The sequence below is a fragment of the Pongo pygmaeus genome, chromosome 1 (genome assembly GCF_028885625.2).
Source record: "Pongo pygmaeus isolate AG05252 chromosome 1, NHGRI_mPonPyg2-v2.0_pri, whole genome shotgun sequence".
Taxonomy (NCBI): domain Eukaryota; kingdom Metazoa; phylum Chordata; class Mammalia; order Primates; family Hominidae; genus Pongo; species Pongo pygmaeus.
Window position 1 is genome coordinate 27,097,842 of NC_072373.2, and position 24,038 is coordinate 27,121,879.

General features: G+C 38.2%; 1 pseudogene; it reads left to right on the top strand.

The window, feature by feature from the left end:
- The first annotated feature begins 480 nt into the window (after window positions 1–480).
- Window positions 481–2,227, top strand: LOC129034899 (glutamyl-tRNA(Gln) amidotransferase subunit A, mitochondrial-like; annotated as a pseudogene).
- The last annotated feature ends 21,811 nt before the right edge of the window (window positions 2,228–24,038 follow it).

Below are 24,038 nucleotides of genomic sequence, written 5' to 3' on the forward strand. Positions count from 1 at the left end.
TTTGGACAAAGGGAAGAACAAATGCAAAGGCCTCAGAATGAGAACATGCTCAGTGTGTTTGAGTAAGAGAAGAGCAAGGAGACCTGTATGGCTGGGGCAGAGTGAGGGGAAGATGAGGAGGTGATGATGAGAGGGGAGGGAAGCCTATAGCGTGGGGCCTTGGAGGCCATTTTAAAGATTTTGGCTTTTATGTGGAGAGAGATGAGAAGGTAATGGAGGATTTTGCGAAGAGGTGACATGATCTGACTTACTTTAAACTGTGTTTCTGGTCTATGTTGAAAAGCGCCTCTAGGAAGGCAAAGGATATTGTAATTATTTAGGTGAGGGATGATTTGGTTTAGGAGATGTAGTAAGAAGACTGCATTCAGGATGTATTTTGAAGGTGGAGCCTGCAGTATGATGAAGGATTAGATGTGGAGAGTCAGAGAAAGAGAGGGAACAAGACTGACTCTAGGGTTCCTGGCCTGAATAACTGAGGCAATGGAGCTGCCATTTCCTGAGATGCAGAAGGCACAATGGGGAGTGGATTTTGGAGGACGATTAGAAGAAGCTCAGGTTTTTGACATGTTAGGCTTCAAATGGGTATTAGATATCCAAGCAGTATAATCTGAAACCCTGGGTTTAGCTGTGCCTTTAGTCAGATACATTTCTTGAATTTTCTAGGTCTATGAGCCAATGTAATTTTTTTTTGTACTAGGGTTTTTGCTTCAACTGCTGCAGGCAAAAGTCTTGGTTTATTTACCATCTTATCTGCTCGTTGACTGCCTCCTTTTCAGGTGTATCTTATGGAAGTTCACTGTGATCATCCATGTCTTTCTGTATCATCTGTCTTAGGTTGTAATCCATGAAAAGGCAAGAGCTAAAACTGTAACCTTCTCTTATAGCTCCTCCTAAGTTTCTCTCTCTCTCTGTCTCTTTCTCTCTCTGTCTCTCTTTCTCTTTCTCTCTCTGTCTCTCTCTCTCTCACTGTCTCTCTCTCCCTCTCTCTCCCCAATCCTGCTCCCTCTCTCTGTGTGTGTGTGGGAGAGAGCGTGTGTGTGTGTTTTGAGGAAAACCATTAATACATTATTTATGATGATAATTCAATTTAAAAGACATTTATTGAGTGTTGAATAAGACAGTGTCTGCATTCAGTAGCAAAGAAGACAGATACATTAACAAATAGTTATAATGCATGTGTCATGGACTGTAATAGGAGTATAGGAATATAGATCTGAGGAAAATTAAACCTGTTGGTTTCAAACCAAGCTATGGCTTACTTTCCCGTCATGGTCTCATTCCGCTGGTGAATTTGATGGATCTGCCAGGTATCTTAACCAGATGTGTGGATGATACAGCAATTGTGTTGGGTGTACTGGCTGGACATGACCTCAAGGATTCTACCACAGTACAAGATCCTGTTAAACCATTCATACTTCCCAGTTTGGCAGATGTAAACAAACTATGTATAGGAATTCCAAAAAAAATCTTGTACCATAATTATCAGTGAAATACAATCTCTTTGGTCCAAAGCTGCTGACCTCTTTGAGTCTGCGAGGGCCAAAGTAATTGAAGCATCCCTTCCTCACACCAATTATTCAGTTGTCTGCTACCATGTATTTTTATTGTGCACACTGGAAGTGGCATCAAATATGGCAAGATTTGATGGGCTACGATATGGTCACAGATGTAACATTGATGTGTCCACTGAAGCCAGGTATGCTGCAACCAGACAAGAAGGATTCAGTGATGTGGTGAGAAGAAGAATTCTCTCAGGAAACTTTTTCTTGTTAAAAAAAACTATGAAAATTATTTCATCAAAGCACAGAAGGTGAGATACCTCATCAATAATTATTTTGTGAATGCTTTTAACTCTGGAGTAGATGTCTTGCTAACTCCCACCACCTTGAGTGAGGCAGTACTATACTTGGAATTCATCAAAGAAGACAATACAACAAGAAGTGCCCAGGATGATAGTTTCACACAGGCTGTAAACATGGCAGGATTGCCAACAGTGAATATTCCTGTTGCACTTTCAAACCAAGGGTTGCCAATAGGACTGTAGTTTACTGAATGTGCATTTTGTGACCAGCAGCTTCTTACAGTAGCCAAATGATTTGAAAAACAAGTACAGTTTTCTGTTATTCAACTTCAAGAACTCATGGATGATTGTTCATCAATCCTTGAAAATGAAAAGCTAGCCTCTGTCTCTCTAAAACAGTGGAGAGAAATATATCATGCAAATTAAAATGACTTTTAGAGATTCTAAAAAAAAGAAATTATTGCTTGCATTTTTAACTTGGTGATGGTTATCCTCTTAGACATGGAACCATAAAGATGTGAAATTTACAGAAGGATTAACTTAGTCTGCAAAGCATAGGGGTTAATTCACAGCTAAGATAATAGAGAAATTTGTCAAGGATAGAATATGATAAAACCTGTAAGAAGCAAAGTCAAACTGTCTATTGACTTTGGGCTTTATTATATCTTTTTATTTCCTTCCCCTTTTTATAACATTTAAAATGTAATTAAAATAATCTGAGAGTGTTTCTAGCATGTATTTTGATCTTGACTTGGGTCTAGCTTAGTAGTCCAACTTTTGAGTGTCATAGATTAATACAATATTAGGGCTGGAAGTAATCCCTCTTTTCCTTGTTATGCCTATTGCCCTTACTTGATGTCTGCTAACACCTACAGTCTATAAAATTGTTTTCTAAAGTATACCCATGGATGCTATTTCTATGGAATACTAATAGTTATAGGGAAAAGGGGCCTGGGCCAGTCAAGGAAGTTTCCTTCCTCAAGACCTGTGGAGTCTTTTGCATACTAATGTACACAGAGAATGTCCAAGATGGAACTGAAGGTAGAGAGTGAAATGTGATGTGTACAATATCCAGTTTCCCCAAATGATTTATATTTGCTAACAAATGATATGTAGTATTGGATTTTTCTCTGCTTTATATTTGTGTCTCAGTGAAATTTTGTGATCTATAACACTCAGTGCTTAAATGGCACTGTTTTTTGTTTGTTTATTCGCTTTAAGTAAAAAATTAGTTTAATTTTTTTTGAAGCAAAGTAAAAATTGTAGCTTGCCTTACTTTTAAAAACAGCTTTATTGAGGTGTAGTTGGTATAACTTAAATGTACATATTTAAAGCATAAAATTTGATAAGTTTTGATGTGTGTATGTAATTGGGTACTCATTATCACAATCAAGCTAATGAACATCTTTGTCATTCCGAAAGTTTTCTTGCATCTCTTCCCTTCTTCCTGATCTCTTTTGCCTGCCCTCTCCCTATCCTCAGGCTGATTTGCTTTCTATCACTATAGATTAGTTTTCGTTTTCTAGGATTTTATATAAATGGAATCAGAGTATGTACTTTTTCTTCTTCTTTTTTTTTTTTTGGTATGATGTCTTTCACATAGCATAAATATTTTGAGATTTATCCATGTTGTTGCATTTTCGATAGTTAATTCTTTTCCACTGTTGAGTACTGTTCCATTGTATGGTTGTATCCCAGTTTGTTTATTCATTAATCTGATGATAGCTATTTGGTTTGCTTCCAGTTTATTGCTACTCCAAATGAAGCTGCTATGAACATTTGGGCACAAGTCTTTATATGGACACATGTTTCCATTTCTCTTGGAACTACCCCTGGGCATGATCATAATAGGTATATGTTCATATGTTTAAGAAACTACCAAACTGTTTTTAAAAGTAGTTCTGCCATTTTTACATTCCTGCCAGCAGTATAGAGTTCCACTTCTTTCACATCTTTGCAATACTTGGTATGGCCAGTAATTTTAATTTTAGTCATTCTGATAGATATGTAGTGGTATTTACCTGAAGTTTTAATTTGCATTTTCTTGATGACTAATGGTGTTAACCCTCATTTCAAGTGCTTATTTGCTATGTTTATATCTTCTTTAGTGAAGTGTCTGTTCAAATATTTTGCCTGTTTAAAATATATTAGGTTTTGATTATTGAGTTTTGAGGGTTCTTTGTGTATTCTACATGCAAATTCTTTATCAGATATATGATTTGCAAATTTTCTTCTAGCATTTGGCTTGTATTTTAATCTTTTAACAGTGACTTTTGAGAACAGACATTTTAAATTTAGTTAAAGTTCAATTTGTCGATATTTTTTCTTCATGGATCTTGCTTTAGTGTCATATCTAAGGGTTATCTTTGACAAATCCGAGGTCACAAAGATTTTCTTTTATGTTTTCTTCTAGAATTTATATAATTTTAGGCTTTACATTTAGATTATGATACATTTTGAGTTAATTTTTGTATATTATGCAAAGTTTAGCATAGACCAAAGTTTACTTTTTTTGTACATGGATATCGAATTCTTTCAGCACCATTTGATAGTAAGACTATAATTTATCCACTGAATTGCCTTTGCACTTTTGTAAAAAAATCAGTGGTCCATATATGTGTGGGTCTATTTTTGGGTTCTGTCTTCTGCTCCACTTATCTATTTGTGTGTCTGTATGACAATACTACATTGTCTTGGTTACTGCAGCTTGAGGGTCGGCAAACTTTTTCCATAATGGGTCAGATAGTAAATATTTTAGGCTTTGTGAGGCACATACATCCTCTGTAGTGTGTGTTTCTTTTAAAAACCATTTAAAAATATAAAAACCATTCTTAGCATGGGGACTGTAAAAAACAGGTCATGGGCTGAATTTGGTCTGCAGGTCTTAATTTGCTAACTCCTGCTATAGTGTTATAATACACTTTGAAAGTGGGTTGTGTTAGTCTTCCAACTATGTTCTTTATTTTCAAAGTTGTTTTTGCTATTCTAGACCCTTCACATTTCCATATGAATTTTAGAATCAGTTTTTCAATTTCCACAAAAAAAGGAATTTTGGAATTTTGACTGGTCTTTGCTTTTGGGGTTGTGTTGATTCTCTAGGTTAATTTTGGGAGAAATGACATTTTAACAGTATTGAGTCTTCTAGCTCATGAACATGGTATATCTCACCATTTATCTAGATCTTTGTTGATTTCTCTCAGTAATTAATACTGAACAGGTCTGTGTACCTTTTGTCATACCTAACCTCAGGTATTTAATATTTTTTAAGCTACTATAAATAGTAGTGTTTTAAAATTTTGATTTCTGTTTTTTGTTGCTTGTATAGAGAAATAAAATAGTTTTATGTGTTGATTTTATAAAATGCAACTCTGCTAAACTTGCTCACTAATTCTGATACCTTTTAAACATATTTCATAAGATTTTCTACATAGACATTCTTGTCATCTGCAAACAAAAATATATTTAGTTGTCCCTTCCCATTCTGAACAATTTTTATTTTTTGTCTTGACTTTTGGCACTGGCCATAACTTCCAGGACAATTCTAGGTAGAAGTGATGAGGGAAGACATATTAATCTTTTTCCTAATCTTATGAGATGATTAGTTTGCTAGGGCTGCTATAACAAAATATTGCAGACTGGGTGGCTTAAACAACAGAAATGTATTTTCTCACAGTTCTGGAGTCTAGGAATCCACGATCAAGGTGCTGGAAAGTTTGGTTTCCTCTGAGGTCTCTCTCCTTGGCTTGCAGACAGCCGCCTTTTCACACGGTCTTTCTCTGTGTCCCTCTGTGTCCTATTCTCCTCTTCTTATGAGGGCACCAGTCATATTGGATTAGTACTTAGCCATGTGTCTTCATTTTGCCTCAATTACATCTTTAAAGACCATATCTCCAAATAACCATGGTACATCTTAAGATACCGTTGGGTTGGGATTTGAACATATGAATTTGGAGGATGGGACGTAATTCAGCCCGTCTTTCATCATTACGTATGATGTTAGCTGTAGGCTTTTTGTAGCGCTGTTTCGTGTTGTGGAAGTTCCCATCTATTCTTAGTTGGCTGAGAGTATTTATCAGGAATTAATGGAATTAATATTGAAATTTGTCAAATGCCTTTTTACATCTGTTGAGCTAGTATTATTTTTCTTAATTTGTTTATACTGTGCTTTTAGAATGTTATCCAACTTTGTACTCCTGGGATAAATTCTAATTGGTCATAATGTATTAACTTTTAAAATATATTGGTGGATTCCATTTTCAGAGATGTGCTAACTAATGAGACAGTAAAACTCCCAAAATGTAACTGACACTTAAACACAAAACATAAAAAGGTCAAAACCGAAAGAATTATTTGAAAAAAAAGAGTGTGCTGAATTTAAAACATGGAAGAAATAGATGTTGAAAATTTTATGCATAAAATAGAACTTCATATTGATAATACTAAAAATCATACATAATTGCTAAAGATGTTTTAAAGATGTTTGCTGGGAAATATAGGATAAATATGTAGCAAAATAGCTTAAGCTACTTTGACATGTAGATGTAACTATTTGGACACAACAGCTTGATGTAATTTTGAAATGGCTCATGACATAAGACCATCTCAAAGAACAAATAAACCTAGCAAAGTGTTTTTCATTGCAATTTGACTTATGCACTGATATTATTAACTTGCAGTTCTTTTTATATATGTGCAACTTGAACATGATGGTGGTTTGAAGAAATAATTTTTTTGGCTTTACTGTTGGTAATTATGATTAGCTCTGAACTGTATAAATCTGCGAAGGATTACAAAGTTAACAAGTATGTTTTAGAGTTTAAGTTTTGTATAGAAGTATGCTCTGATGTCACACTTCCAGTGAAAAGAAAATTTTCTGAAGTAGTTACCTAGATCAAGGAGCTTGGGCCAGAAAAAAAATCAATGCATTGTTTCCTTTATTGCAAAAGTCATGCTATGAAAAAAGCCTAAATAAACAATGTGCCAAGTGACACAGTAAAAGTTGTAAATTAAGTAAAGTGGAGTGCAAGACATTCTAGATTATTCTCTTTACTATATGATAATGTGGAAGATGAATTACACATGACTTTCATTGCATATTAAGGCACAATGATTGTAGAGCAGAAAAGTTGAGCATGCTTGATTTATAGAATAAGCTCTTAATACTTCTGCAAGATAAGAAAAGTATTAGGTCTCATCTTCTTAAAGAGGTAAATTGGATATCTGAACTGCTCGTTTGTCTGGTATCTTTGGTATTATAATGATCCTAATACTTCCATAAAAGGAAGGAGTACAGTGTAATTGTCAGTGGCAGATAAGATCAAAGGACAGGAACAAAATCAGAAGCTTAGAAGAACAGAGATTTAAAGATTATTATGACATGTTCCATAATTTATCAAATAAGTCATGATCCAGATTATTTCAAAAATGTAAAATGTTATCACCAAACACTTGATGAATTTTGACAGAATTTTTGCATTTTTATTTTCTATTAAAAATATTCTTACATAGGGGGCCGGACGCCCTGTAATCCCAGCTCTTTAGGAGTCTGAGGCAGGTGGATCACAAAGTCAGGAGTTCGAGACCAGCCTGGTCAACATAGTGAAATCCCGTCTCTACTAAAAAAATACAAAAAATTAGCTGGGCATGGTGGCGGGCGCCTGTAATCCCAGCTACTCGGGAGGCTGAGGCAGGAGAATCACTTGAACCCAGGAGGCAGAGGTTGCAGTGAGCCAAAATTGCTCCACTGCACTCCAGCCCAGGTGACAGTGCAAGACTCTGTCTCAAAAAAAAAAAATTCTTACATAGGAAATTTATTGATCTGAAATCCATTCCTTTCATTGACAGATAATTTAAATTTCATTATGACTTTATAGGAAAAATTGTTGGAGTGGTTACTGATGGATTGAAAATTAACATCAAAAATAAAATATTGCTTTCTTCATTTTGAATAAAGTTCCAACATAAATATGCTAAGCTTGCTAAAATTCCTTTTAAAATCACTTCTAATCCTCCTGTCAACATATATCTGTAAGACTGGTTTCTCTACTATCAGTGTTATGAAACACAGAAATAATTTAGGTATACATTATTATAAGCCAGAAGCATTGTGATCAATCCAAACTTGATCAAATACATTAACCAGCACAAAGCATGCTCATTTGTTATGTTAAGAACTTTAATACTGATAAATATGATGTTCCTTCAAAGTGTGCACTTCAGTGTTTAGTATGTGGACTCACTCTTTCACACTCTTTGTTTAGTTACAATTGCAGAATGACAAAAATTATGATTGTATATCAGTGATTCATTACTTATTGTCGTATATACACACTTTCAATAAAAGAAGTGCATAATTTTTGCTATTCTTTTCTTTTCTCTAGGTTATGTTTATTCTTATATTTATTGAAATGTAATTTTATGTCTGCTGAATATAATAAATCCAGAGGTTATATTTTGTTCATCTTGCTTTTTCTAATTTATTTTTCTAGCAACTTCATTTTTAAAGATAATTTTTTTAGAACAGTTTCAGATTTCCAGAAAAATTGCGAAGATAGTGTGAGTTCCCATATACCCTACACCATTTCCCTTATTTTTAACAGCAGTGTGGTATATTTATCACAATTAGTGAGCCAGTATTGATACGTATTATTAACTGAAGTCCACAGTGTGTTCAGTTTTCCTTAATTTTACCATGATCTTTTTCTGTTCTGGGATTGCATCTAGGGTACTGCGTTACGTTTAATTACTGTGTCTCCCTAGGCTTCTCTTGGCTGTGATAGTCTCTGAGACTTTGCTTGTTTTTGTTGACTTTGACAGTTGTGAGGAGTACTGGTTGCGTAGTTAGTAGAATGTCCCTTAATTGAGATTTTTCTGATGTTTTTTGTCATGATCAGACTGTGGTTATAGTAATCCATTGTTAAATCATATTTTACAAGTGCACAGATGTGTGGTGGATTGGATATTTAAAACAAACAAACAAACTGGTTCTTCTCTACAGATGGTTGATGAAGCATGCTCTTGTGAAACTGCGGCCACACAGAATTCAGGGTGTTACTGAATGACCTAGGGAAAGGTGAATCCAGACCTCCTCTGGATTCTGGGGCTCCTAGCAGAAGAACTTTTGCTCTGAGACTTTGCTGGAACATCTTTTAGTCTCTGTATCTTTCTCATTGATCTTCAGATTCCAGGAGAGGAATTGTGATGAACTCAGGTTGGAGAAAGGCAACTAGAAAATATTTGGTGATTTGGGGGGTGGGTTTGCAGGTGTGGGGCTTTACCTGGATGTCAGACTGGGGGGATTGATGAGTCTGAGCTCACTCATTCCCACTTCCATCATTCCACCCCCGCTGGCAGGCACACTTGACAGCAATAATTTAACTTAAGCATACCCTGAGAATGACACTGTGGTCTAAGAAGAATGTGTGTTCGAAGTCCTGAGCTAAGGTATCAAGGAGTGGCCAACCTGGAGATTCAGTCTTTATCTATGAAGGGCATCTGAACCTCCAGCCCATCACTTAGAATGCAGGTCATACAGAGGATTGAGGTTTTTTGTTTTAGGTTGAATGGAGGTTGCTAGGTAGAGGTTCCTGGATGGAGGGTGCTAAGTAAAAATGCTATATAAATTGTATACTTTTTACAAATGGTAGTGGTTTTCCTGTTTAGCCCACTGCCACTGGACCATCCTTGTATGTAAATTCTCCCTAATAAACCCCATGTCTCCTTTGTTGTCTCTGGATCTCTCTCTTTTTTTTTTTTTTCGCTCTTGACATGGTACCATGCTTACTGGGGTCAATAGGGGTCTGGCATGCCACCCAAGTGTCCATTTTTATTTTCTACATGTTCTTTGTTAATTCCAAAGCCCTGACTCGTCCTTCTTCTTTCAGAGTTGGAATTCTTTTACTTTCCAAAAGGGGATGATGAGACACCACTTACTAGCTCATCAAATAGGCCAGACTGGTAACGCAGGATATTTCCCTGACCCTTTCATTGGTAGGAACTGGCATGCATGGGCGCTGGCAGTGGTGAACTCTACTCACTTGCTGCTCCACCCCTCATGAGACGGGGAGTGCAGATGAGTGGGTACAGGAGTTGGGGTGGGCGCTTTTGGGCACTGGCAAGAGCCAACCCTGTACTGGCCCTGTTGCAGCATCTAGGGGAGGGTGTGCATGACCCCTGAAGCCCCAGAGGAAGTGTTACAGTGCCCTTTTAGCATTGCCATCCACAGATGGCTTAAGTGTTAACAGCTCAGTGGAGGGTCAGTGTGACAGCCTTTTGCACCCACAGTTGTGGCACCCGAGATTTTAACTGGTGTCCAGGAGGAATGAGGTGGCATGAACGAATTGAAGGTGGTAAATGCAGGGAATTTTATTGCTGATGAAAGTGGCTCTCAGCTGGAAGGGGAGCTGAAAAGGGGATAGAGAGGGAAGGTAATCTTCCCCTGGTGTCTGGCCATCCCTGGCTGGACTCCTCTCTGAAGTTATGCCATCAAGCTATCCCTCTGAATTCAAGCTGCTTCTCTCCAATGTCCAACTGTAGTCTCCAACGTCCAACTGCTTCTGCTGTCTCTGCTGGCTAAGCCTGGGGGTTTTATGGGCACAGGATCAGGGGTAGGGTGGGCCATGGGTGGTTTTGGAAAAGGCAACATTTGATCAGGAAAACAGGGATGTAACTTTTCACTTTGGGTGGCGGTATTAGGCTTTTCAGCTTGAGGGTGGGGCCCTTGCCAAGGACTTGGCCTCTTCTGCCCAGAATTTCCCTGCCTTCTGTCCCTATCACTGGGATGAAGAATCCAAGGTAGGAAACTAATCTCTATTTTCTGGTTTTAATCAGTAGAATTCATTTCTTGATAGAAAATGTGTGTAGCTCCAGTTCTACCTCTTTTCTCTTAAATATTTTTTTCTTTTAATATTGTTCACATTTTATGCACTAATTAAATAACCAGACATTGCAAACATGACACATTGATTTTTTCTACCATAATGTTTGTGAGTAACATATGGAATTGCTAACTAACAAAGTTATGGTTTGGTTTGTCTGTCTGCTTCTCCATTTGGGCCTCTGGCACAGCCTCCTAACTGGCCTCCCCACCTCCAGTCCTTGACTCTTAAAAATGCAGACTGTCCAGAGAGTCCATGGATTCTAAGGGGCACAACTTACCTTATGGATGTCTTGCTTGAAACCCAGTAAGCCCTTTTGGTTGCCTAGAGCGAGGTGTTGTCAGGACCAGCATCATCGCATCACATGAGAACTCGTTAGAAATGCAAATTCCCCGGGCTTACCCCAGGCCTAGGAGGTCAGAAACTCTGTGGGGTGGGGCCCAGCGATGCATGCTTAGAAAACCCTTCAGGTAATTCTGAATCAGGCTGAAGTTTGAGAACCTCTACCCAAAAGGATAAAAAACAAGCTGCTTCTTTGGAGAAGGCCTGCTGCGGCCTGGGCCTCACCACCTTTTCTGGCTTCTTCTGCCCCATTTCCTGCTTTGCATTTTATACTATAGTAAATTGTCTGCAGTTGCCTGCATAAACCATTCTCTATCTCATTTTCAGTTGTTTACTCAAATAGGTCCTCTTGGTGCAAAATCTCCCTGCCCCTCACCTGGTCATCTCAACACTTAGCTCCAGGGTCATTTCTCTGGGAAGCATTCCTTCTGCCTCCCTGCACCTCCTTAAGGGCTCTCCCAGTACCCTGTGCCCATGGCTGTAATTAAGATAAACTCATCACATTATATTTATTTGCTTATGTCTATTTCTGTCCCTATATTGTGAGCTCCTTTTATCGGGCACTCCGCTTCTTTCATTTTTAATCCACAGCACCTAGCCGCGTTTGCTTGACAGTCAGTTATTTGACTATCACTGAATGATTTATGAATGAGTGAAATAATGAATGAATAAATACTTGCCAATATTTCTGTCACATCTATGGTTCTTTTCCTGCATTCTCTATAGTCAAGTAAAAATTCCCTTTAATTCACCAGATGTGGCAAGCCCAAGAGATATTAATTATATCCCCTTTTTCAGGTTATCAAATGCAAGACAGGTTCTTCCTGTCCTATAACTTCCACATTATGCATTTTAAGCCTCCCACACTTGGTCCAATGGCCAATCTTAGCTCTCTCCCAGTCAGTGACATTGTCATATTGTAAATTTGGCAGCAGCAGAGATACCTGATTGATTTCTGTCACTTATTATTCATTCAGAAATTCATTCAACTGAGTTTGCTGAGGTGTCATCACGAAGCTAGTATGGACTGAATCAGAGGAAGTGCTTTTTAAAATTCTACTTAATCCTCCCGTAGGGCTTCTCTATGCTGCCAGAGTAGAATAATATATTTTAAAGAAGAAAGAAAAACAGCTCATTACTGTTTACTTATATTCCTATTTCTTCTTTTATTTAGGAGCCCTGTGTCTTGCTTGCATCAAAGACATGCATATTCAGACAATTTTGAAAATGAGACATTAAGTAGTCCTGTATAAAATAACACAAGCAGAAAACAAGACTGGTTCTAAAAGTCATTTCTGTTCTCCTTCTTCTGTATCCACACATCACCTGAATAATACAGATGTGCACACTTGCTGTTCCATCTGCTGCAGGACCCGCACACACAACAACTCATCCTGCAGAGGTTGTTGGACCATGCCAATCCAGGCACATGCTTCTGCCCACTTTCCTTTTGTCATTACAGATGATAGTTAGAAATATACATTCTGGCCATGAGATTAGATAGACAGTAAAAAATAAATAGTAATTATGACAATTAATTTACTCTTTTAGGTCATTTGTATTTTTCAGCAGCCTTTCCCATTTATTCTCACAGTTTCTTTTATTCTGATAGTAGAGGTACATTTGTGGAAGTATCATTTTGGATTTACTGATAAAGAAGCTATGAAATTAAAAAATTCAAACTTGAAATAATTCAAACTTAAAGCTGTTGGAACTTTACATTTTTAACACTTTTTAAATTATAATTTAAAGAAAAAATTGACCACGTTCACTTTTTTTTTTTTTTTTTTTTTGAGACAGGGTCTCAATCTTTTGCCCAGGCTGGAGTGCAGTGGCATGATCTAGGCTCACTGCAACCTAGATCCTCCCACCTCAGCCTCTTGAGTAGCTGGGACTACAGGTGCACACCACCACACCTGGCTAATTTTTGTATTTTTTGTAGAGACCAGATTTCTTTTCTTTCTTTCTTTCTTTTTTTTTTTTTGTGACAGAGTCTGGCTCTGTCGCTAGGTTGGAGTGTAGTGGCACGATCTCAGCTCACTGCAATCTCCGCCTCCTGAGTTCAAGCGAGTAGCTGGGATTACAGGCGCGTGCCACCACACCCAGCTAATTTTTGTATTTTTAGTAGATACAGGGTTTCACCATGTTGCCCAGGCTGGTCTCAAACTCTCGAGCTCAAGTGATCCTCCCACCTTGGCCTCCCAAAGTACTGAGATTACAAGCATTTGCCACTGCACCTGGTGGGAGCTTTAAATTATCCTGAGCCTTGAGAGGAAGGTGGCTATGCCATCTAAGTCATGTGGCTTGCAGCTGCAACTTCTGCCTTTTTCTTTTCTTTTTTCTCTAAATAATTAAGACCAAACAGTTCTGGAGCTAAGACACCCACTCAGATCGCTACCCCTCTTCAGGGAGTTATAGAGTAATCTGCCTTGGAATGTAGCAATTTTAACCAATTAAATTTCTGTGGCATATGCACTGATCTTATATGGAAAATGTTGTAATCCTGCTAAGATTTCTATTTAAGTGAAACCTTAACTTCTCCACTTTGGAATGCTGACCCCATTTGTTTGGAGTTGGTGTCTTGGGTGGCCATCCTCAGGCTTTGCACTCAAATAAACTGTACTTAATTATATTTTCTGAAATTCATTATTTAAGGCTGACAAAGCTGTGGCAGGAAATATGAAATCTCCCAAGGTTACTTAGCGGGTCACCCGTGGACTGGAAGTAGAACAGCTTTTTCTAGTTCTCATTTAGTTACTGGATAAGAAGGAGCCAAGATGGAAGGAGCCAGATGGCAAATTGTTCAGTAGAGTTTGCAGAACCTTTGTGCCATGTGTTAGCAGGTGTACCAAGTGCACCCACATCATCAGGAAGGGTCAAAGCAGAGGTCTGGAGTCAGACTGTCCAGGTTTGAATTTTAGGTCTTTCACTTGCTTAATTGTGCACAATGAACACATTACTTAAACTTTCTGAAATTTAGTTTCCTCCTTTGTAGATGGAGAAAATTGTAATAACTATTTCATGTGGTTGTTTGAGGCTTAGATGCATTAATACATAAACAGCTCAAAATTATGTCTTAAAGTGATAAGAATTACTCAATAAATGTTAACTCCTATTATTATTCCACTCCAAATTCCTCTGTGAAGACCTCTGTCATTACAGCAATGAATCTATGTTGCTCTCTTTCTTCCGCGAACCACCGTCATAAAGAACTTTTTTAAATGACACAACTTAGCCACCAGAATATACTTGCTAATATTCTAATAATCGTTAAAGCTATATTTGTTTCCCTAATTATGTTGCAAACTCTAGAGGCTGACTCTATGCCGTATACATCTTCTGAATCAATGCCAAGCCCTTAATTAATATTTGGGTGAATGACTTTTGGACAAAATGGCTTAGATTCTACTATTTTGTTTTTTCAAAATTGTTGTTAAAACAAACATCTGGTGGGGTGTAGTAGCTCAAGCCTGTAATCTGAGAGCTTTGGGAAACTAAGGTGGGAGGATCGTTTGAGGCCAGGAGTTCAACATTGGCCTGAGAAACCTAGCAAGACCCCATCTCTACAAAAAAATTTTAAAAAGTTAGCCAGGCATGGTGGTGCATGCCTGTAGTCCTTGCTACTTGTGAGGCTGAAGTGGGAGCATCACTTGAGCCCGTGAGTGTGAGCTGCAGTAAGTTATGATCATGCCACTGTTCTACAGGTGAGGCAACAGAGTGAGACTCTGTTTCTAAAACAACAAAAACAAACATAAAATCTGCCTGGCATATTTGATTTTAATATGCTTTTACGCAAATTACCTTATTTACATTTTATGACACTCTGCAGGTGAGAACATTTTACTATACCCATTTCACAGATGACAAATATGAGCAGTTGAGCATCTACAAGACAGATATATTAAGTACATTGGCCAGAATTTGAACCCAGGTCTTCTGGCTCCAAAATTATGTTTCTTCTTTTTTTTTTTTTTTTTAAATTGTACTTGAAGTGTCTGGTTAAGTCAGACTGGACCAAACACCTGACAGTCATTTGCTTTACAAATTTCTTTTTTTGTTTCTCATTTGGAGATATCTGTTTAGGGAATTAAAGCAGGCTCATTCAGAATGGGCTACAAACCAGGATTCCAATTAGAGGGTGATACAAATAGGGTTGGAACACATCATCCATGCCCTCTCAGACCTCTGGATCAAGGCTGGACTGCCCAGCAGGACTGGTGGCAAGTACTGTCTTTCTTCCTGGCCACACCCACAGGGCAGTTGAGATTTTAGTAGCATAGCCAAGCAAGGATGATTTTTTTAATGACCTGAAAATATAAAAACCTGAGAAAAGAAACAAAATTGTATAACAATTTCAAAATACTTATTAGAGAGAAGTGCTGTTTCCTAAATATTTGGGGAAAAATGCTTCTGAATTGCAAACATTTACTGTGCAGATACTGCATTAAAGTAAAATAAACATCCAATCTTTGCTAGTTTTCTATGCCTAACAAAGATGGACACCAGTATTCCCTCCTATCTTCGTATTTGGAATATCCTGAAGTGACAATTAGGGACAGGCCCTCCTTGCCATGACCTTGCAGTTTGATTCAGCAGCATGGCCTGGGATCTCCAGGCTAAAGTTCTTTTCTGAGAGTTTATTTTCTTCACTGTAGAGTCAGAAACTCAACAGCAGAATGTGAGGAGATGGCAAGTATTCAAAGAGGTTAATAAATGGACTATTTTAAAATCAGAAGGCTACGTATAGAAAAGCCACAGGGGACCGTGCAGTGCCCCAGAGGAAGTAACAGAGGGTGGAAGGGTGTGTTTTGGGGCCTGGAAGGATGAAAAGAGGAGTGGTTACTGGGACTCAGAGACAGAATTAGGTAGCAAGAGTAACCTGATCAGAGCAGGATGCTGCCATATTGAGAATCAGCCAGGACTCTGCAGGGAGGGAGGCCATGGGTACACTGACCCGTCTCTCCCCTCCTCCCTCCCATTTTATGGTAGTGTTCCACATTGGCTGGACCCAACTGGGAGCCAAAAGGCCTTTTGATGCCATCTGTACAGGTCAACCTCCCAGGGCACACGGCAGAGTGGAAAGGATAAACAGAGATGGAGAGGGGATGGTGCTGAGGGCAAGTGGAAGACAGGCAGCCTAACATCAGTGAGTCTTACCAGGAATGAACTTTTTTTCTAGATGATTTTTTTTTTTTTTTAATGCGGCACAAGGCTCTGAGCAGTCAGCAATTTCATATTCTATTTGGATGTGTTTCCTGGGTATGCAGTGGTATTCTCGACTTGCAATTCAATCTGGGAGAATGTCTCTTCCTTAGAGTTAGAGGGAGAAAAGAGTGCACAAAGTACTTAAATCTCTGCCCCTAAGGTGTTTGTCTCTAAGAAGTCCTGCGTTGAGGTTGGGAGGAGGGTGTTGGTCTCTAAGAAGTTCTTGGGGTGTTGATGGGGGGAGGGTCATAAAACTGGAAGAATAAGAAAAGAAATTGATGTCTCTCTTGGGGTCAGATGAAGGGCTTCATTGCTTCCTTCCCTTTGGAAGTACATGCGTTGTCTAAAGAGCCTATCCTGCCCAGGCTGGCTTTTCTAAATGTCCTATCCTCATCCCTTTGTTTTCTGATCTATGTTCTCCTCCCATGTTGACTGCTGGAACACAAACTTAGCATGAGCTGCTGGGCTTCCTGCTGAGCTCCTAGAAGGTGCAACTCTTTCAGTGTGTGCCACTTTGGACATTGTCTGCATGGTATTTGTGTTCTCTTGTTCCTACCATACAGACAAAATGGTTGTTGTCTCCTGCCTTGAGCTGTGGATGGAAAGAGCAGGTTCCCAACACTACGGGAGAGAGCTTTGGAATAGGGTGCTTTGGTTCTGGTTACCTGTGGTAGTTAAGACACGGGTTGACTAAAAGACTTTCCAACAGAATGTCTTTGGAACTTGAGGTGATTTTTTTCCCTCCTCTTTTGTTATTGCTTTTAAAAATATTCAGAGATTCATTCACTGGTATGGCCTTTTGGGCTTGGAGTTTTTTTTTGTGGGAAGATTTTAAATTTTGGATTAATTTTTTAAAGTTGATATATGGCTAGTCAAATTTTCTTTTTGTCTTGTGTACATTGTTATAAGTTGAATTTATTCAAGGGATTTATCTGTTTTGTCCAAGTTCTCTCTCTCTCTCTCTTTTTTTTTTAGCATAAAGTTGTTTGCAATATCTTTTTTAAAAAAACTTTTCCTAATTAATCTTTGATCTTAAATTTCTTTTTCTGGCTGACCTGCTTTTTAACAGTTTTCATTTATTTTTATCTTTTTAAAATTGGTATAGATATTTTGAGGTATAAATTTCCTCTGATCCCTACTTTAATGCATCTCACAGATTGATATGTAATGTTTTTATTATCATCATTTTTCAGAAATTCTATAATTACTGTTTGTATTTCCCCTTTATTTATTTATTTATTTATTTATTTATTTATTTTGAGAGGGAGTCTCGCTCTGTTGCCAGGTTGGAGTGTAGTGGTGTGATCTCGGCTCACTGCAACCTCTGCCTCCCAGGTTCAAGCAATTCTCCTGCCTCAGCCTCCTGAGTAGCTGGGATTACAGGTGCCTGCCACCATGGCTGGCTAATTTTTGTATTTTAGTGGAGACAAGGTTTCACTGTGTTGGCCAGGCTGGTCTCGAACTCCTGACCTCAAGTGATCCTCCCTGCCATGGCCTCCCAAAGTGCTGGGATTACATGCATGAGCCACCGTGCTTGGCTGTATTTCCCTTTTGCCCAGGAGCTAGAAAGTCTTTAAATTTCTAAGGTCAAGGACTTTTTTATCTTTCTTTCTTTACCTTTTTTGCATTGTGATCAAGGAGTTCTATTGTATGGAGCCTACTGATGTTTTCTTTGAAATGAAGTATATGATCAATTTTCATTCAATGTGCACTGGAGAAAAAGGTATACTCTCTATTATCAGGATGTAGTGTTTGATATATGCCTAAAAAAATGCACCTTATTTTGTTTAGCTACTTTGCAACCTTACCTTTTTGGTCTATTTAACCTGTATTGTTTGAGAGTGATGTGTTAAAGGGTTCTATTATTAGTGTGTTTCTACTTATTTCTCCTTGCATCTCTCATGACTTGTATTTCATAAGGGTAGTTGCCAGGTTATTTGGTGCCTAGATATTCATAAGTATTATAATTTCAATGTAGCATAAACAAAAAATAAAATTCTGAGCCCCCCACCCATCTGAACAGATTTAGAATGGCCAAGAGTATTCCAAAGTTAGCCTGAAAAACGAGTTCAGGCCATGATGGAAAGTTGGGGGCAGTCCGGACATACCTCATTACCATTAATATCAACACAGACCTTAAGGCTGATAGAACAGTCTTTACTTCTGATAAGAAATATTTACAACCTATTCCCTCTGAAGCCTGCTACCTGGAGGCTTCATCTGTATAATAAAACCTTGGTCTCTACAACCCCTTATCATAATCCAGATTTTCCTTTCTATTGATTCTAGGTTTTTAGATAACTCAACTAACTGCCAATCAGAAAATCTTTTAAACTACCTATGACCTGGAAGTCCCTACTTCGAGTTGTCCTGCCTTTCCAGACCAAACCAACATATATCTTAACATGTATTGATTGATGTCATATGTCTCCCTAGAATGTATAAAACCAAGCTGTACCCCCGTGACACTGGGCACATGTCAGGACCTCCTGAGGCTGAGTCACGGGTGCATCCTTAAACTTGGCAAAATAAAGTAAATTGGTTGAGACTTGTCTCAGATAATTTTTTGTTCACAGTACAATGTGGCTTTTAATATTATAAAATGTCCTTCTTTGTCCCATTGAATGCTTTTTGGCTTGAAGTCTACTTTGGTAACAGCACTGTGTCCTCTGCTTTCTTTTACTTGGTACATTTTTTTGCTACCTCTTTACTCTTAGCCTCTTTGAATTATTCATTTTAAGTGTATCTCTTATATATAGCATAGAGTTAGGTTTTGTTTTGTATACCAACTTTTAAATCATTTTTATTAATAGATAACTTAAGCACATTCACTTTTTTTATATTATTATAATGTTTAGTCTCAATTCCACACTTTTATTTTACTTTATTTTATTTTATTTTTGAGACAGAGTCTTGCTCTGTTCTCAGGCTGGAGTACAGTGGTGCCATCTCAGCTCACTGCAACCTCTGCCTCCCGGGTGATTCTCTTGCCTCTCAGCCTCCTGAGTAGCTGGGATTACAGGTGTATGCCACCACGACCGGCTAATTATTGCATTTTTAGTAGAGATGGGGTTTCACCCTGTTGGCCAGGCTGGTCTTGAACTCCTGACCTCAGGTGATCCACCCGCCTCAGACTCCCAAAGTGCTGGGATTCCAGGCATGAGCCACTGCACCCAGCCCACCCTACTATTTTACAGTGAGATTACCATGTGCACTATCCTAAATTTACTAGCTTTTCCCCTTCTCTATTTGGTATACCCTCTTTGACTTTTAAATTTTTATTTTGGTATTTAGGAAAATTTAAATTTTTATTCTAAGTAGTTACCTTTGTATTAATACTTTTTTTTTTTTATGTTCAGTACCCTTTATTTTTACTTAAGTTTTACCATCTGTCAGTTTTAAGTGGTGCCCTTTGACTCCCATCTATTATCTGTACACAACAGGTAATGATTTGATTCTATTTTCCATTTTATCCCTTTTGTTTTGTTTCTCTTCATAAAGTCTTCATTTTTTTGAGACAGGGTCTCACTCTGTTGCCTAGGCTGGAGTGCAGTGGTGCAATCATGGCTCACTGCAGCCTTGACCACCCCAGGCTCAGGTGATCCTCCTACCTCAGCCTCTCATGTAGCTGGGATTACAGGCACATGCCACCTGCCTTGCTAATTTTTTCTCTTTGTAGAGATGGGATTTCATCATGTTGCCAAGGCTGGTTTCAAACTCCTGAGCTCAAGCAACCTGCCTGCCTTAGCCTCCCAAAGTGCTGGGATTACAGGTGTGAGTCACCGCACTTGGCCTGATTACAGGGGTGAGTCACCACCTGGCCGGCTTTGCCCCTTTTGGTCCCACTTTTCAATTGCACTCTTTTGACTTGTCAGAATCTACAATATTTACATATTATTACTTGCCCATAACCCACTCTTGTTTTGTTCTTACCTCTACAATTGATGGTAACAAAATGCCTACTGCCAGTCCTTTTGAAAGGTTTGCCTGGAATTTTGGCTCAATGAAGCCTGTCCTCTACTAAATGTCTTAGAAAGGGCACATGTGTATAGTATTTCCTTCATTATGCCACATTCAGAACTGCATTTCTATGGCCTTGAAACTTGAAAAACAGCTGGGTTCGGTATAATGTCTTTCGTTTACATTTTTTCTTGAAGTTTTCTAACAATGCTGTTCTACTATTGTTTTGCTTTTTAAGTTGTTTCTGAGAAGTTTGAAGACAATCTATTTTTTTTTTAACCTTTTAAAGTTATTTGGCCTTTTTGCCTGGAGGCCCCTGAGGATATTTATCTTGATCTTTAAGGTCTAATAATTTTATAAGAACATGTCTGACAGTTGATAATTCTGGTTAATTTTCCCCTGTATCTGGTAGGTCTTTCAGTTTGTAGATTCAGGCATTCCTTTATTTATAGAAAGATATGTTATATTATCATCTTAAATATTAGTTTGTTTCCTTTAAAAAATTTCTTTTTCATGAATTGGTAAAATGAATGTTCAATCTGCTTTGCCTACCTTCCTTTTTAATGACTCTCTCTTGACTGTTTATACTTCCTCTGTATCCCATTTTCATTCTCTTGGTTGTTTTTGCACCTTTCTTCAATGTTCCTTATAAAGTGTTCATTAAAAGCTATAAGCTGTCCTCTCTTGAGTACCTTACAATTTAGTTTTGCTTTCTGATACGATTTTTTTTCTATTTCTTCCCCGAGTCCATTGTCTACAGAGTAGTTTGGACACAGAAACCCTGGGATGTTGTGAATTCTTTAATTCTTTTCTAAATTCATACCTCTATAAGGCTAATGAAGCCATCATCAAAATGCTTTTAATTTGCTAGTTTTAAAGAAATGATTTCTTCCAATAATAGTATCTACTGTAGGGAAGTTTAAATTTTTCCCCTGAAGGATCAATGATTTGAGTCTATAAAGCAAACTGATAATACACAGATTAACTGGGGTTAAAAAAAGACTTACAAATTTTATCACATGTATATGTGTGCACAGGTGTCATCTAAAATATAAAAGCTCAAAGAAATGGCCAGATGGTTGATGCTTGATACCATCTTGAGGTTACACAAAGAATAGGGGCTTGGATTGTGATGAAACAGGTTATGATGGTAAAATGGGTTATGGGAGGGAGAGAAGAGGAAACCTGGCTAGCAGAGGTGGTCTTGTTATGCAGATGAAACCTTACAGGTAGCAGTTAGTAGTTGGTAAGTACTTTTAACAAGAGTTAGCAAACTTTTTCTGTAAAGGGTCAGACTGAAATGTTTTAGGTTTTGTGGACCATATGGTCTCTGTCACAACTATCTTAATATGAAAGCAGCCATAAATAATATGTAAATAAATGGGAATGACTGTACTCCAATAAAACTATATACCAAAACAGGCGTGGATTCAGCTCATAGGCCATGATTTGCTGGCCTCGTTTAAGAACAAAACTAGGCACACAATACATGATATTTAAGTCTTGATCAGTAAAACCAACTAAATAAACTCCATGTGAAAGGGCTATTTTTAAAAGATGATTGTCAAACACACTTGTGCCATAGCTTTGTATCCAAAGTAAAGACAATGAGATCTGGATACACATACACAGGCACACACAGAAACATGCACACACTCACATATACTGTGTCACACCTCAAACAGTTACAGACACATACACTCATACACACATAGTTTATTCATATTAGGGTTTAATGGGACCATTTAATTCATTTTTCACTGACTGTCCCTTGCCAACCAGAACATGCTGAGTTGTACTCTCTTGCGACTTGACACAGTGGGATTGGAAAAGACAGACTAATTTTAGTGAGAACTGAGCACATATCAAATCACTGTGTGAAAATCATATAATATTCCTAAGGCAAATATTAATGGTATCTTGATTAAGTTCTGCTTTGGATTAATTACTTATTCTTATTTCATTAATGAAATTAGTGGAGATTTGCTTATATATGTATATCTGTGTAATTTTTATAAATGTGGAATTATCAGAGTGTCTTGAAGGGTCTTTCTATAAATGATCACTTTGATGTGTTACGTTGGAAGATGAATTTTGGTTTGGTTTCAGTTGCAGGAAGTTTGGGATCCTCCTTTGGATTGTGCATCACTATGCAGGTTAGTGTGAGTCATAGTATGCAGCAGCACCCCTCACACAGGGGTACCAGCTGCAGGGGGTCTGTCCCTTGTAGACACCTGACCCAGAGACGGATGAATAACATACACTGACACACAGATATTCTGCTTTGCCAGTCCAGCTGAGGGTGTCTGAGCTGTTTACAGACTCCCTGCTGAGTGCTGTAAACAGTTGCGACTATGGCACTGATCAGCTAGTGAGACTCGCATTTATTCAGTAAGATTAATTAACAGTGGCTTGAGTCAACACCATTAGAAAGTAATTGACATTGTGGACTTCCCAAGTTAAAAGCACTTAAGCACCTGCAGTACATCAAAGGTTAGTCTTAAGACCACCTGAGTAAACAAGCTAGCTAGGTAAACTACTCTGCCTTCCTTTGTGACTCCTTTAATTTGTTTAACGAAAGGTAAAGGGACCGGGCCACCATCAGCCAGATATATTACCGAAGTTATGCAAACTTCTTGGCCTTCCAAGAAGATTTGTGTCTATCTCTATAACTATCTCTAACATTTTTCCCACCAGCCTGATTGAACCGCAGCAATAGTATCTCCAGTTGAGGAGCTCACAGACTGCAGAAGAAGTGCATGTTGGCACACACCTGCACCATTATGCCAATACACGGTGGAAAAGTAGACTCAGAAAGAACATAGTGGGAGGCCTGGCGAGGCAGACATTGCTTGCCATGTGCTTGTAAGGTACAGCACCGTGTGCGGGTCAGAGTTTCATTATTTTGGGTGAAGATCATGATGTTGATGAAGCTGATGGCAAAAGAATAATTAGGTTTTCTCAGGTGGCTGAATCTTACAAAGGGTAGGCTAAGGTGGGCCATATGATGAGTTTCGGCCACCTGAGGCCTTGAACGTCTGTGTTTCCTGAGCCACTGGCTGATTTCAGAAGTCCCATCTGCCTAAGGAGTATCTTTGCTTCCCAGGTTGCAATTCCAGGCAGGCCCTGACACAGCTAGAAAATGTGCTGACTGTAATGAGTGAGTCAACCAGCTGTTCTTAAAGCAAGCTGACTGTTTATGTGCCCTCCTGGTCAAGTCAGACTCAATGTTGAAGAATAAGTAGTTCATTCAGTAATAGCTGAGCTGCTCTTTTTTTTCAAATCCAAAATGAGAAATTAAAGCAATACAACATTTTTGCCAGCTACATTCTGTTTTGAAAAGATGAATCATCCTCATGTGTGTACTCAAAACATCTAGTTAGGTGCAAGATGATTTGCAGACTAATTTTGTACAGGAATCACCTTTTGACAGCAGATCAATATGAGTATATGTGTTTGTTTTGGGGAAGAGGAAAATGGCACACATTTTGTTAGGAAAAAACTTGAGTTGCTACTTCTCAAATACATTATTGTAATGTTTTACATAAGTCACAAGATCATATACAATTATATGTGAAAAGCTAACAAACAAAATCTCCATTAACTCTTTGAGAAAACCTTAGTAATAGCCTAAAAACAGCCGCTCACATTCCCTGTAATCAATTTCAAATTGGGTAATATTGCAGTTTTAAGCACATTTGAAGCTCCATATTTCCTGGGTTTCTTCCTGTATCTGGAGTTTGGAGGTGAGCAAGGAGAATGGAAGGGAACCTAGAGGAAGCAGGGGCAGTGTCAAGGACACAAAATGACCATTAGAAGCCTGCGTCACTCATTGTTTTAGTTAGCTTTGGTGG